Raw genomic sequence first — 13,864 nt, 5'->3', positions numbered from 1 at the left:
CTGTGTATACCACTTGATCCAGCAATAACACTACCCCACATTAAAAAAAAAAAAAAGAGAAAGGACCTATATGTACAAGATATTCATAGCAGCCCTTTTGGGATTAGCAAAGAGCTGGAAATTGAGGGGATTCTTATCAACTGGAAAATGCCTGAACAAGTTGTGACACATGATTGTAATGGAATACTATTGTCCTATAAAGAAATCATGAAGGGTGGTTTCAGAAAAAGGTGGCCAGATCTATATGAACTGATATAAAGTGAATTGTGAGAAGAACCGGGAGATGACTGTGCACACTAATAGCAAGGTTGTAATGATGATCAACTGTGAAAGACTTAGCTACTCTGATACAGTGATCCAAGACAATTCTAAAGGACTCGTGATGAGAAAATGTTGTCCACCTTCAGACAGAGAACTGATAGACTCTAAGAGAAAAAGTGAAGTGTAATTTTCTCACTTTATTCTTTTTTTTACAATATGGTTAATATAGAAATAGGTTTTGCATGATTTTACATGTATAATTAGTATCATGAGGGGACAGGGGGAGAGAGAGAATCTGAAATTCAAATTCTAAAAAGAAAAAAATGTTAAAAATAAATAATAATTAAAAAAAGAAAACTGGAGGAATAAAAGAGAGGAATCAAATTCTGAATCAGAATTCTCACTCTTCCTGGTAGAGAGGGAGCTCTTTAGAGTTTTTAAAATTTAAAACACTGAGCATTTTCCAGCTACAGTTCTTTTAGAAAACAAATACCTTTGACGTAGTCTTCAGATCCAGGGGGAAAGCCTTCCTAAAAGGAAAAACAAAAGCTTTCATATTTTTTTTCTCCCTCAAGGGAAAAAGGCTCTTTCTCAGAGACTAGACTAGAAGGGACTCCCCTCTCTAGAAGAGTCTTTGTACCAGACACCAAGAGCCTTGAAAGAGCTAGCAGAGCCCCTCCCAGCTAGCTAATTAAGCCCTCAGGCTTCATTCTATTTTTTTTTTTTTTGTAAACTCTACTTCTGGGTCACAATCTCTAGTTGAGGTCAAGGAAGTCTATGTGATTCCATATTTTATTTCTAGTAGTTAAACCACAAGTAATTATCTATGTAGAGACCATCCTTCCAGCAAATTGCCAAGGGTTCTAAGGGTTTGTGGTTCAGCAGTTTCTCAATTCCAAAACTCTTTTACTCTTCCATGCAAAAGAGTGGGAGAGAGGAAGACACCGAACAAAAGTAAGCCCAGTCTGGCCACACTGATGCTTTTAATATGCATGTGTAAAAAGCAAAATCTTCTCAGGATTTCACCTATTCTTCTATAATAACAATGATTACAGTATATTGATGGGCATGTGATCACTCTGAGTATTCCCTCCATCTGCACAGATCCTAACTTCCCTGGGACTTCCCATCCTGTGTGATTCTTGCCCAAGTCCACCTATCAATCCTTTATATGAGATCAATCCAAGCCTTTGTCATCAACATGTCCCTCCATAGTAGGTAAGGGAGATCTTTAATGCCCTCCTCTGGGCCTTTTAATACATGTGGGTACAACTGAGTCATTCAGGCTGACCATTTGTTCACAATCACTCATTCTCACTAAGTCACCAGTCTACCTCCTTTTCTGATCAGATATTTCCTGGGTAATATGTTTCATGTCATTTCATATGAGCAAACAAATCACTGTAATATTTTGTAACCTATACCCATTAGGCTCTTCTTCATGCATTACTCCAAATTTTACTTCTTTAGAAATTGTGGTATTTTATGATTCACAGACACAGAGAGTCACTAGAAGACTGTTAGTTTTGTGGTTTTTTTTTAAAGACTTTTGGTGTCAGGGAGCAAGTTGAGATTCTTGAAAGTATTCAGAAAGATAGTCATGCTTTCACTATTCCTCATGGTCAGTCCCATGCATATTTTCATATCATACAACATTCCTTGATAGATAAAACCACAAAAATAATTTTATTCAAAGTCATCTAATTATCAACAAACATCTAGTGAGACACAAAGTAGGCATTTTGTAGTCATCAAATATCTCACCCCTACCATGAAGCATATCTTGTACAGAATCTAACTTGAAGAATTACTCTCTAGACTGTCAAGTAAGTCTTCAAGATAGTCTCATTTGTGGATGACACTGCTGACTGTGGGAAGCCCCAGAGTTCTATAGCACCTTCTTAAATGAGGTCCTCAGCTACTTCAAAAAGACTGGCCTGACAATCCACATAGGAAAAATAAAATGGATAAAGAATCCCAATGGTCCACATTATGACATGCAGTTAGATGGACAGTCCATTGCATTAGTCCATCAACATCTTAGATAAGAACTAAAGAAGGCTGGGGAGCTAGTGGCACAGTGGATATAAAGACTCATCTTCCTGATTTCAAATCCAGCCTCCAATACTCACTAGTTGCATGACCCTGGGCAAGTCACTTCATCCTGTTTGTCTCTTGTTTTCTCATCTATAAAATGAGCCAGAGAAAAAAATAGCAAACCACTCCAGAATCTTTGTCAAGAAAACCCCAAATGGGGTCATGAAAAGTCAGACATGAATGAAAAGCGAGTGAACAAAAAGCATACAATTAATTAAAGAATATGCTAAATATTCTTTATATGTTTTAGCAGCCTTACTCACACTTTGCACTTTTGCAAGTGAATTACTGAAACAAACAGTTCTTTTTATTTTAACATTTTTAAACATTTACAGGGGACCCTAGATAGCAATTCACAGATAGAACAGAAAGGAAACAATGTGATATCTGGAAAGGATAAACAGAAGCAAAGAGTTCCCTCCAAGGGCCTGTCAGGAAATGCATACAGAAGCCCAACATAAACAAATTATCATCTTTTAAAGCAAAGATTTCCTTTAGTTTTTTCAAAGCAAACAAATTATTAAGTCAGCACAGTGTATAGAATAAGCAAAAAAAAAATGATGCTGAGTTTAGAATGATAAAGCCTATGGAATACATAATAACCAGTTGGGCTGTGAGAACTTTTTAGAAGAAGGAGGAGAAAAAGAGAGGAAGAAAGGAAGGAAAAAAGAAGACACTAGTGTTTGTAGTTTGTAGTTAGGCCTCATTAGTGTGATAGTGAATCCCTTTAATATGATTGCATTATTCAAATTTGAAGTACATATGTCCATTGTGCTAGAACCACATATTTTGCATAATTATTATCTTCAAATAGTGCAATTTGAACATGTGACCATTTCAGAGGATACATCATTCACACGTACTGGTGTCCGTCCTTCGTTGCTGAAGAAGATCATGCATCAGAGACATCATGACAAGACTTGCACTTGACTTTGTTTTGAGTGAGGGAGGGCTGTGCAGGTCACCAGCCTCATTTCTCCTCCAGAGCCATCTGAATCCAGTGACCAGATATTCATCAGGATGACTGGAGATGACCCAGGATGAGGCAATTGGGGTTAAGTGACTCGCCCAAGATCACACAGCTAGTGAGTGTCAAGTGTCTGAGGTGAGATTTTGAACTCAGGTCCTCCTGACTCCTGCACTGGTGCTCTATCCACTGCACCACCCATTCACACTTACTAAGCTCCAGCTATATAGAGTACTTTAAGTTGCAAAATGCTTCACAGATATTATGCCCTCATTTTATTTTCTCAACAGTACCTGGAGGTATTATCCCCATTTTACATACAGATGAAGAAACTGAGGCAAACAGAAGTTAAATGGTTCACCTAGGGTTACACAGCTAGTAAGCGTTTACAGCCAGATTTGAGCTCAGGCCTTCTAGATTCTTGTTCTAGAATTCTAGCCTCTGTTCCTTACTTTTTACATGAAATTAGTTTCTCATATGTGTGTGTGTGTGTATGGATATATATATACATATATATACATCTACATATAAATCAAATAATCTTTCATCCTCTTTTGCCATAAATTCATAGACAGTTAATCTTAATTTCCAATAGCTTTTCTAATAGAAGTAGCTACAAAATTTTAACTAAATTATTATTATACCTTGGATTTTTGTGGAACTTTTCAACGATGACCTCATTGTTTTTCTTCTTACAAAATCCTTGAATGGTAGGAAAGGAAGATATTATTGTTACCACATGTGTCAATAAAATGTATATAGTCATATATGTGTATATATACACACAGATAGACATGCACACATACATCATACTTATGCACAGCCAGGAAATGATTGAATTTCTCAGGCCCAAAAAGCAACGATTCAAATGGAAAACTGTTCAGGATTCCATTTCCTATGAGTCTGTATGCCTGCAATATTGGGACATTGTGTCCAAGAGAAAGGGCTAAATAAAGACTTGATGAGGAAGCCAGAGTATGGGACTGAGTGAGAGACCATCCCAAAAATGTCAGCAAAACCTGAGCCCTAATTTTCTCATTTATATGTAATTCATTTGACCCTTTATTCTAGCATAGAAGCCTCTCCCAAAGTTAAATATTCATTTGTGCTCAAAGCACAGACATAGGCCATTTTTAACCTGCTAGAAGTATGCAAATGAAATGAAATGCTACAGTTATTTGCAATGGAGAAACACTAAAAACTTTCACTAAGATACTGCTTTGCAATCCTGTCCTGCTTAAAAATGGCATTAATTTAATACGTGGTTCCAACCCGATCTATTAGTAAGGTGTGAGCTAAATTTAAATGTTAGAAGTGCCCAAGAAACTGAGTGGAAGATGAACCCGATGGAGATAAGTTATAAATACCATCAAAAATATCCCAACATTGAACTCTTCTTCATCTATGCTAGAATAAAGGAACAAATGAATTACATATAAATGAGAAAACTAAGCTCTGGAAAGGGTAAGTATTGCTCATGGTGACAGAAAATTAATCAGATGAAAAAGATTCAGATCTAGAACTGGGAAGATGCTCTATCTACTAAACTTCTGTTGTCCTTGTCTCCCAGTCAAGTAGCCAGTGATCTAGGTGATCTATAAACAAACATTTAAATCCTCTAGTCGGATTTAAATATATATATTTATATATTATATATATAGTAATATATGGGGGAAATTATTCTCTGTTGTCATCTCTATGATTGCAATTATTCTCCAGGACCAGGAAATTTAAAATGGTTTAACATTAGAAAAACAATGGACATAACCTTAAAAACAAAAAACATCATCCATCAGATGATTATATTAAAAGATGAAGAAAAAGCTTCTCATAAAGTCAAATATTTATTTGTATTCAAAGCACAGGCATGGAAAGGCCATTTTTAACGTTCTAAAAGCATGCAAATAAAATGAAATGCTATAATAATCTGCAATGGAGAAACACTAAAAACCTTCACAATAAATTCAGAAGACAAGAATATTCTTTCTGTCTGTTATTTGACATAAATCTGGAAATACTAGAAACAGCAATAAGAAAAATTAAAGGTATTGAAAAATATGTAAAAGGGAGATGAAACTATCCCTATCTGTTGGAAATACGATGGTATATTTAGAAAAGCCCGGAGAATCATCAAGTAAACTGACAATAACCTTGATAAAGTAGTAGGATACAAAATAAACCCCCCAAAAAATCAAGAACATTTCTATAGAGCACTAAGAAAATGCAGGAGGATATACAAGAAAGGAAAAATCCATTCTAAACAATTACGAAAAGCATCAAATATCTAGAAGTCAATCTATTAGAGCTCCCCCAAGATTTGTATAGCTGTAATTACAAAACGTTCCTTAAAGAAATGAAGAATTAGTTAAATAATTGAAAGGAAAGCCAATGTTCATGACTGAGACTCTAGTACAGTTGCAGGGAGCATGGTACAGTAGAAAAAACGCTGACTGTGGACCCAGATTCAAATTCTGATTATCTGATGCTTTTTACTGTGTGACCTTGGGCAAGTCACTTAAATTTCTTGAGCATTGTAAGTTTCTGTAAAATGAGGGAAATGCTCTCTGAGATTTCTTCTAGTTCTAGATCTTAAAATCTATGCATGAACCTGTAATAAAAATTCCAATACTACCTAAATTAATTTAGCGATATGGCAATCACACTAGTAAGGTGATACATTATAGAACCAGGAGAAGTAGTAACAATTCATTTGGAAAAATAAAAGGTCTAAAATTTTAAGGGAAATTTTTTTGAAAAAGTAGGAATGAATGGGGAATAGAATTTCCAGAACTCAAATGATACTCCAAAGCAGTACCCTAAGGAGCTCCTGGGTCTGCTTTTCTCTCCACAGTCTCTCATAGATCTCATCAGGTCTCATAAATTCAGCTATTATGTGTGCAAAGTCTTCACAAATTTAACACGTCCAGAACACCATTCGTTACCTTTCACAACTAACTCACCTCGCTTTTAAATTTCTCAGTTACTGTCAAGAATACAACTATCCTTTGCAGTCTGCAATGATATGCTTGGCAGTAAGCCAGAATGGTTAGACCAAAGAATATGAAGAATAATGTGTGTTATCCTTGACTCTGCACTCCCATCATCCTACATATTAAGCAGTTGCTGAATCCTGTCGTATCTATCTCTTTAACATCTCTCGCATGTATCCTGTCCTCTCCGTTCACACAGTGGCTTTCCTAGTTCAGACTATCATCACCCCTAATCTGAATTATTTCAATAACTTCCTATCTGGTATCCATGCCTCAAACCTCTTCCCACTTCAATCTCTCCTCTAGACAGCTGAAAAAGTCATTTTCCAAAAGCACAGATCTGGTCATGTCTGTCTACCTCTCTCTCTCTCTCTCTCTCTCTCTCTCTCTCTCTCTCTCTCTCTCTCTCTCTCTCTCACACACACACACACACACACACACACACACACACACACACACACACAGAGCCCTCTCAAATGGACTCACTCTCTCAACTTCTATATGTTCTCCTTAGCCACCTTCCTACCCTGAAAAAACCTCCATATTGAGGGCCACTCTTCTGACTGATTAATTCTTACCACAGACCACCACTTCATAAGGGGGCCTTCGCATGCTAACTTTCATCTTGGCTCCACTCATTCTCTGTACTTCTCTGCTTCCTCACCATCCTCCTTCTCCCTGTTCTGGTCCCCTTCCCTCTCCTAAACCCCTGCCTTTTCAATTTTCTCTTATGTTTTATCTTGCCCTGTTAATTTTAAGCTCATTTCAAGGTAGAAACTGTCTTTTTTGCTTGCATTTATTTCCCTAGCATTTAACACTGTGCCAAGTATACAAGAAAGACTTGATAAATGTTTTATAAAACTATTTGTCTATCTTTGTTGCACTTACTGATATAGAAATATACACATACACATATATGTATACGTATGTATATATATGAATATATATACATACATATATAATATATATAGAATTTACAAGTACCTCTGGGACCATGATATTAGTCTTTAAATCTGGCAGCTCCACTGTCTTTGATGGTGAAAAGTCTGTTAAAAAATCTTTGCAGATCTTTTCCATTTTTCTTCTGTTTGTTGTTCTTCCATTTCCATCCATAAGTACCCTCAGAATGACTTTGTTTAGCTGGGTCTCTTGCCAATTTTCTTCAAACTGATGCTAAGAATTACATGGTTTTCAGACAGTCTATAAACTTTAACTTGGCTGTTGTTACCCTAAGTGTAAGAACTTTATCCAAAGACCAACAAATGACTATAGAGCTGGAGGAGTTGAATCCTATTGGTTTTACATTCTTAATATAAATGGAAGAAAGAAGGAAGCTGCAGCCAAATGAAAGGATGGATCATAGATGTTCCTTGGAAGGAAAAAGAAAGGAGTTGGTAGAGTTGGTTTAATTATATCCAAAGGAAACAAGAAACGTTATTTCATGAAATGCTTGGTCACCTTATATTGAATATTCATGGTAGGTATCAGCAAAAAGACTGTGAAAATAACAGCAGATTACAGAGCAACATTGATTCCAGAGAATTAAAAAGATATCAGAGTATCAAAAAGATAGAGAAAAGAAAAGAAATTTATCACATCTCCAAAACATAAAATCTGATCTTTAGTGACATGGTTGTAAAGGTAGGAACAGGATACATTGGGAAGCATGATACAGGAAGAAGAAATTAGAGAGCCTAAATATTTGTAGACTACATAGAAACTTCAAACCTTTATCTCATGAATAAATTTTTTTCTAGAAAAGAATTGGTGGAATATGGCAAATACCAAATAACATCACAAAAGTAAAATTTATTATATTTTAATATATAGGAAAACATTATTGACAAGGAGGTCCATGCTGAACCAGTATTCTGAGTATAGTAAAACCATTAACTTAGAGAAAAGGTCAAAATTAGTTTTAAAAAAAGCTAGACTAATAACAGTAAAAAAAAAAAAGTATGGCATCCAATTCAAACAACTCAATCTCAAACTATTTAAACAAATATTTGATAATGAAAATTGGGTAATAGACAACAGAAATAGCATAGTCACCAATTCAAATGATTTTGTAGAGAAGTTAAACTAATGTAACCAGTTACCATAACAGGAAAACCAAAACAGTTCAAAAAGTGTCTTAGTCGGTAAATATATCATTCACTTACTTGCTGGTTGTAGAGGAATGATAGCTAAAGTCAACATAGTTCCAAACAAGTTTAGAATATAAACTTGTTTTTAAAATCTTACGAAAAGGAATACATAAATGATTTTAAGCAGTATCAGTTTATAGACAGAAGCAGTGAAGGGTAAAGCCAGTTTAAAGAAAGCTTGCAGATGATAAGGTTATATATTTAGAAAATCTTACAACTCAACAACAACAAAGCTGACATAATAAATAACTTTAGCAAAATAGTCAAGTATAAGAAAACTTCATAAAAACCATCTCTATTTTTATATATAACCAATTAGCATTTATCTTTCAGAATTCCAAATTGCTGTAAAAATATCATCTCATTTTATCCTAACTACAACCCTCAAAGGTATTATTATGCCCATTTTACACATTAGGAAACTAAGGCACAAAGAAGTTAAGTGACTCACCCAGGGTCACATAGCTAGTGTCTGGGGCTGGATTTGAATTCAGGTCTTCCCAATTCCAAGTCCAGTGCTATATCTACTAAGTCACCTAACTAAAAACTATAACATTAAATGCTGGTGGCTTTGTAGTGAAATAAGTATGCTGGTTACTATGAAGCTACAACTAGGACCATTTTGGGAAGCAATCTAGAAACGTCTGATAAATTACAAAAGTAACCTTTGACCAAATATTGTCCCTCTAGCGTCTTTACCAGAGGATGAAGGTATTATCATTTCAATATTTCAAGAAATTGTGGGTTGATCTGTGTGGGGACAATATCCACTGAAGAAGTTCACTTGTCCAAAACCTTAGTAGATGGTTTAGTGAGTTGCTATAGCCCAAAAAATAATATGGTGGCCAATCTCTACTTAAGACTTGTTCAAACAAAAGAAACACAGTCCACCAATGACCCTAGATCCTGTGCTTGTCCAGTCTGGTTGAATCTATCAGAGTTTTCACTCCATTGGCATCACCCTTTAGGACCCAGGGTCACCTCCACACCACAATGAAACATCAAAATAAGTCTTTGGGGGATAGGCATAGCAACATAATGGAATATTATTGAGTCATAAAAATGGCACATATGAAGAATATACAACAGGGGAAAAGCTTCTACAAAGCAAGAGAGCAAGGAAAGACAAATTAGAACAAATACACAGTGACTATGGTTACATGCAGAGGCAAAATGGCACAAAGGACAGATGATGAATCCTGGGGTCAGGAAGTCCTAGGTTCAAATCTTTCCTCAAACACACATATTAGTTGCATAATTACAGAAAATTATTTCTCAGTGTTTCCACGCAATTTTCTAAGACTATGCAAGTCATATTTGGTGATTTGTATTAGCGAAGGGAGCTTCTATACCTGGAATTTCCCATGCTCATTAACTCATAAGCTTGGAATTTTAAAAAAATTATTATATAAAAGTAGCCACCGTCTTCCCCCCAACGCCCCCAAACCCTTCCTACTTGGTACTTACAATCTTAAAAGTTAAGTCCCCTAGGAGGTGATTGCTACCAGGTTCACAGATAATCTATGGACCTATACTTCTGAAATTCTAGCTCATGAACTCCTACTGGCATGTATACCTGCAATAGTCAGCCAATAGACAAAATTAGCTGAAAGCAAAAGCATTTACTAAGATGTCATAGAAACAATATAGAACAGTTATAAAATAGTTTATAAAAAAAACTTTATGAAAAAAGCTTTAAAACTCATGAATCTAGGGTTCTACAAATCGATACACATACACATACCATGAGTCAGCACAAATGAAGACTACCAGTGTGAGGCTCACATGTGGCCACGGTCCCAGTGGCTGTCTATCTCTCTGTCTCTTCCAAACCTTCTCCCCTCCCTTACTCCAGACTGAATCTCCTTATCTCATCCAGACTGGAAGTGTAGAGGCTAGTCACAGGCCAAATGTCACTACTGACTGGCATAAGAATTTTGACCTGCTTCATTTCCATCCTGGGTTGGTTCACCTTTCCTTAAACATTCTGGTAGCCTCATGCTCCAAGGCTCACACCCTATTGACGTTGAACTTAATTCAGACCTCCTACCCGCATGGCTTGCTGTTGCTCAGAATTCTCAAGCTCAAGAGATCTGCCAGTCTCAGTTTCCCTGGTTGTTGTTGTTGTTGCGTTGGTCCTTCATTCTCGAAAAGGACCATGACATCAAGATGATGACATGACTTGAAGTTGACTTTGAGTGGAGTGAGGGAGGCTGTGCAAGGTCACCAGCCTCACCTTCTTCTCCTGAGCCATCTGGATCCAGTGACCTGATATTCATCAGGATGACTAGAGATGGTCCAGGATGCCATGTGAGACCCTGGTCCTTTCAGGCTAAGGTCTTATAGCATTCTCACTTTGAGTGAGATATACCCATTCAATGAATAGGTTTCTTTAAGTAGTTGCTCAAGGGATGGCCCCTTTAACAAAAAAAAAAAAAAAAAAAAAAACCAAATCAAACTGCGGGGAGAAGACCCTCAGTGGAAACAATTACTATTTAGTATTTAAATCCACTCTGTGCTAGGTGGGTGGGAACTTGTCCAGTCTATGATCTCCAGAGTGAATTGGGTTTGAGGTTAGGCATGTACCATTACCTCCAGCTATTTCTCTTCTGAATCCATAGCCAATTCTCTTCTCTGCTGCTTCCTTTCCTGATATCTGTCTCTATCTCTTTCAGTCTCTGTCTCTGTGTCTCTGCTTCTCTCCGTGATGAGGTGTGTCCTAGTAGACAAGTAGCTAGCTCCCTTGTGAGATTCGATGCCAGATGAGGGATGGGGGAAAAAGGAAAATAGAATAATACTTTCCCCACAGCCCTATGGTGAGAAAAAGAGGCAGCTAGATGCAGTGGATAGAGCACCCGTGCAGGAGTCAGGAGGACCTGAGTTCAAATCTTAACTCAGACACTTGACACTCACTAGCTGTGTGACCTTGGGCAAGTCACTTAACTCCAATTGCCTCATCCTGGGTCATCTCCAGTCACTGGATTTAGATGGCTCTGGAGGAGAAGTGAGGCTCATGACTTGCACAGCCCTCCCTCGCTCGAAAAAACAAAGTCAAGTGCAAGTCATGTCATCATTTCTCTGATGGCATGGTCTTCTTCGGCAACAAAGGATGAACACACACACGTGGTAAGAGGAGCAAAGGTCTCACTCAATAAAGCTGCTTCATGTCTCAAGTCTGACTCCTATCAGGGCTGGCAGGCTTAGCCTTTCAAAAGTCTCCAGGGGTGTGGCCAATATTGCCAGCCACCCTTCCCATTCCAACTTCCTAACAGATAAGAGGGCATAGAGTTTAAACACACTAATACTTCCTTGCCTGGGTTATCTGCCTCTTACATCAATCACAACCTACAACAACCTACAACAAAATCTGATAATCACTTGGACAAGCAATGAGAGTAAATATAAGAGAAAGAGAAAAGGAGGGAGGGGAAAACTTTTAGAAATTTATTTCCCCTCCCAAAATAGCTTTTTTGTGGAGAAAAGGAAGAAATGGAACACAAAAGTTGGGAACAGAAATATATGTAAACAAATTATCTAAAGGAATTCTTTTGTAAGTTTGGTTTTTCTTAAAGTGAGGGTATACCTGTAATTATATTTTGGCAAATTCAGGACTGATCATGAAACTGTATAATTAAGGACAAATAGCATTTCCAGCCTCTATTAAAACCCTCCGTCGTTGTCTCATAATTGTATGGAGGTGACGCTGGGTTTCCAAAGGCTGTAGCAGTCAGACCTGTAAGCTCCAAAGCCTTCAAGAATGACTTGATACACTGTCAATCATTTTCCAACTAGCCTGGGCAAGTGTGGGGAGGCTCAGAGCTGAAGGAATGTGAACCAAAAGGATGAACTTTCTAGCCAAAATCATTCCTAAGGGATTGCTATCTACAGTTACCCCCAGAATCACATCTTTTTCCAATTTAAGTAAATCAATAATCTCCACAATACAGAAAGTACCTCTAAATGTAAGAGTCACTTCTCACTCCAGCAAACTGTTACATTTCTAACTTAAAGCAAAAATAATCACATAAAAGAGGTGTTTCATCTCCATAAGCTGAAGAGTCTTTAGGAAATTAGAACTCTGTGCAAAATGTCTAGGTTTTTTTCAAGAGAACTGTGAGACCACCCAATAGTGCAGAAAGGACAAGAAATTTAGAATAAGAGAGCCTGGTTTAAATTTGAATTCTGCTACTTACATCCTCTATGTGACCTTGAGCCCTAAGTTACTCCGCCTCTCTGGGCCTCAGTTTCCTCATCTGTAAAATAAAGGAGTTGGGCTCAATAACCGCTAAGGCCCCTTCCAATCTACATTCCCATGATCCTAAAATTATTGTTCTTTTCATTCCTGATGGTTTTTTTCGGAACAGCTCACAGTAATGGCCCCCTTCTCCAAGCATTTTTGCTCTGTAACCAGCTTTTAAACTTTCTATCTGTTTTTAGTGGATTAGATCAAGATGACAATTGGGATAGTTTCCCCAATCATCCATAGAGCTGATGTAATCAGATAAAATGAATGACCTAATGAGATTCAGGTTGGTAAGTGCCGCTAGACAAAGCTGTAATGATACTAAATAAAGCCTCTAAGCTCCTGAAGAAACAAAAATGTCATCTATCAAAGAAAATGACTTCTACATTCTCCAGCATGCACTAGGTACATTTTAGCTACTCTGACATGACGTGATTTTACCTAAGTTTTCAACCTGTGAAAAAGAAGACTTTTCCCTTTTCTTTTTTCATGTAACATTAAAAATTATTTTCCTCTTCTAAAATTAACATTTATATTCCCTAGACATCTTTCTCTCTTTATTTTCCTCTCCTTTTTCCTTCCCTCCCCTCAGGGAAGTGGCCCTAACCCACAAACCATAGGCCTTTAAAATGAAGACTCCTCCGGAACCCTTCTGTTCCATAACACATTACACCCCCCAAAAGTCCTATTCATTCTCTCTACTTGTACTAGTTTGGCTATTGTAAAAAGAGCTACTGAGAAAGCCATAATCTGATAGGCTATTTATTCACTTTATGTACAGATGACCATGTACATTACTGAGGAGCAGTCAGGCTAATGCAACTCTGCATTTCTCAGTTTATTTCTATATTCCACTAGATTTATAACAACAAGAACATGGATAAAGCCCCTACTATGCACCATGTAGTGTGCTAAGCACTAGGGACACAAAGAAAGACAAAAGACAGTGCCTGCTCTCGAGGAGTTTACAATCTAACTAGGGAACAACAGTTAACAAGCTATGTATGCAAAAATAAGAAATAATTAACACTAACACTAGGTTCTGGTACCTTCCTCTATAACTACAACTTGTTTTTATGACCTCAGGCAAGTCATTAACTCTCTCACCTTACTTTTATCATTTGCTAAATAAAAAATGGGATTGAATCTGGTTATCTTT

The 13,864-nt window shown here is 37.1% G+C and overlaps 1 protein-coding gene across 3 annotated transcripts in view; it reads right to left on the bottom strand.

Annotated features, from left to right (window-relative positions):
* DENND2B (DENN domain containing 2B) overlaps positions 1-13,864 on the bottom strand; it is a 266,149-nt gene that overhangs the window by 250,538 nt on the left and 1,747 nt on the right. For 2 of the 3 annotated variants that reach the window (XM_072619488.1, XM_072619491.1), the window contains exons 2-5: positions 12,656-12,715; positions 7,300-7,684; positions 3,970-4,027; positions 755-791 (exon numbers count right to left, since the gene is read on the bottom strand). The gene's annotated coding sequence lies outside the window, so the exon portion shown is untranslated. Of the gene's footprint in view, positions 1-754; positions 792-3,969; positions 4,028-7,299; positions 7,685-12,655; positions 12,731-13,864 lie in introns of those variants that run through there. The other variant, XM_072619489.1, reaches the window with a different exon arrangement.

The sequence above is a fragment of the Notamacropus eugenii genome, chromosome 6, assembly GCF_028372415.1.
Source record: "Notamacropus eugenii isolate mMacEug1 chromosome 6, mMacEug1.pri_v2, whole genome shotgun sequence".
Classification (NCBI taxonomy): Eukaryota; Metazoa; Chordata; class Mammalia; order Diprotodontia; family Macropodidae; genus Notamacropus; species Notamacropus eugenii.
This window is presented reverse-complemented; position numbering and strand designations above follow the sequence as displayed.